Source organism: Condylura cristata, unplaced genomic scaffold (genome assembly GCF_000260355.1).
Source record: "Condylura cristata isolate star-nosed mole 26May11 unplaced genomic scaffold, ConCri1.0 scaffold00004, whole genome shotgun sequence".
Taxonomy (NCBI): domain Eukaryota; kingdom Metazoa; phylum Chordata; class Mammalia; order Eulipotyphla; family Talpidae; genus Condylura; species Condylura cristata.
Genome location: NW_004567105.1, coordinates 40,269,816 through 40,271,860, shown reverse-complemented (window position 1 = coordinate 40,271,860; position 2,045 = coordinate 40,269,816). Strand labels below are relative to the sequence as shown.

Genomic DNA, 2,045 nt, shown 5'->3' with positions numbered 1-2,045 from the left:
ACAAATACACATATGAACACATGTGCAAGACAGTAGAAAGTATATGTTTCTGCCCTCTGGTTCCACAAAGCTTCTGAAACTCTGGTAAATTCCTAACCAACAAGAGTATCAGGAGCATCTTTTTTCTAATGAGTCATGTCTTAGTGGGTTGCTGTGTGATTTCTGGGTGGGGGCTCGTCACCAGAAAATCCAAGCATATTAGAAGCTTGACATTTTCACCTCTGTCCTTCCCCCACTTCTCTGCAGTCAGTTTTGTGGGAGGGAAAGTGGGGCTGAAATGGAGTTAATGACTTATCATGCCCACATGCATAAATCCCAATTCTATGGGGTTTAGAGCGCTTTCAGGTGGGTGAACATACCCACACTGGGAGGGTGCAGCACCTTAACTTCCACAGAGGGAGAAGCTTCTGCATTCTGGCCCACCCTAGACAGTGCCCTATGTATCTCTGCTTCAGGATGCTTGTCTCATTCCTTACCATTCCTTGGATAAACTGGGAAATGTAAGCAATTGTTTTCCCGGTTCTGTTGAAGGAGGAAAAGAATAGAAAACCTAAAGGAGACATCACAACGTTAAGACCTGACTCACACAAGGAGGTGGGACAGACAGGACTAATATGACCATTAACTCAGCTATACAAATAAATACTCTTAGTGCCTTATCTCAGGGCATATGACCCAAAGAGTTATGAGACTGCTGTAGGGAGTGTAGGAAACAGAGACCTGAGGGTAAAGATATAGAGATTGGACCCATTGTCCTACTGTGAAATCTTTGGTCCTTTTATGATACCATGTAGTTATCCAAAATCAGCCGCAAACAGGCCACTGCATGAAGGAATGAGCCCCTCCCAAAGACAAAGGACTGTATCAGGGCAGTCGCGGTACTAGCTCGGGGCAGTAGCCCTGCCCACCCAGGTGTTTCTTTCCACTCACCCCCTCCCTCCACAGGGCAGCAGTCTTCTGCCTGCCTGTGATCTGTAGCACGTTGGGGCTTCTCTGCACTGACCTCCCTCAGCAGAGGCCGCTCTCCTCAAGGCCACCCGCCTGCGACCATGCAAGCCTCTCTCAGCCAGCCTGTCCCTTGCAGGGCAGCTCTTTCTTCCTGCTCTGTCTATGCAAGTGTTCTTCTCTTTTCTGTCCTTGTTCCTAATAAACTTGCTCTTAAAATATAACTAATGTCTCTGGCTTGCGGGGAAATTCACCTGGGAAACCTGTCGCATGCTGCTGAAAGGAGAGTTCTGGGGAAAACCTTTTCCAGAATAAACCCAAGGATCCCTCACTCCAAACTCATCTCCAAAACTACATCACCGTGAACCTCTATAGTTCATTAAACAAATCCAAGAAAGAGGTCCTGGGGAGCTTTGATTCATAGTCATTAGGCAGAACACAGGATTTGCCACTGGCACCTGAAATCAGGGCCGTCCTGTGGGACTGAGCCCCTAACGTGTGGTTAGGATGCAGTCTCCAGGTAGTTAACATCAAAATAGAATTAAATTTTGGGACATTCAGGGAGAGCAGAGAGTTGCTTAGAGTGGAAAAAAAAAAACTCCCACACACTGGACAACCAGAAATGGAATGTTCTTTGTAAAAGTAAAGGAGACACATAGGAGGGTTATAGTTTTTTCCAATGAGCATGTACACACACACATTGTCCTTTTGTAGAGCGGTGCACACCATGGGAAGTGTGATGGAGTTGGGCTGGCTGAGATGAAAGCACCTCTGGAGTTGGTGTGGTCTGAGAGTCAGGGAAAATAATAGGCCATATTTGTGAGGAAGTATCCTGTGGTGTTAGAGTAGGGTCTGATTGCAGTAAGATGGCCAACTGTATAGCACCGCTATAAGAGAGAAAGTTTTACAAATTCACACACAAAACCTTATTTCATAAAATGTCTTAATTATTCTGTAGTACAGTCTTAAATATAATCATACATATGACACCCCTAAGGTGATTCCACCCACAACATGGGTGGAACATGTTGTCTCTTGGAAACAACTATTTAAATAAGACCAGGGGTCATCCCAGTTGGTGTAATGGGTTAAAGTGCAGC

The 2,045-nt window shown here is 45.5% G+C and overlaps 1 protein-coding gene across 1 annotated transcript in view; it reads right to left on the bottom strand.

Annotated features, from left to right (window-relative positions):
- Positions 1-2,045, bottom strand: part of PKD1L1 (polycystic kidney disease 1 like 1) — a 117,874-nt gene that overhangs the window by 111,586 nt on the left and 4,243 nt on the right. The gene's annotated exons all lie outside the window — the stretch shown is intronic.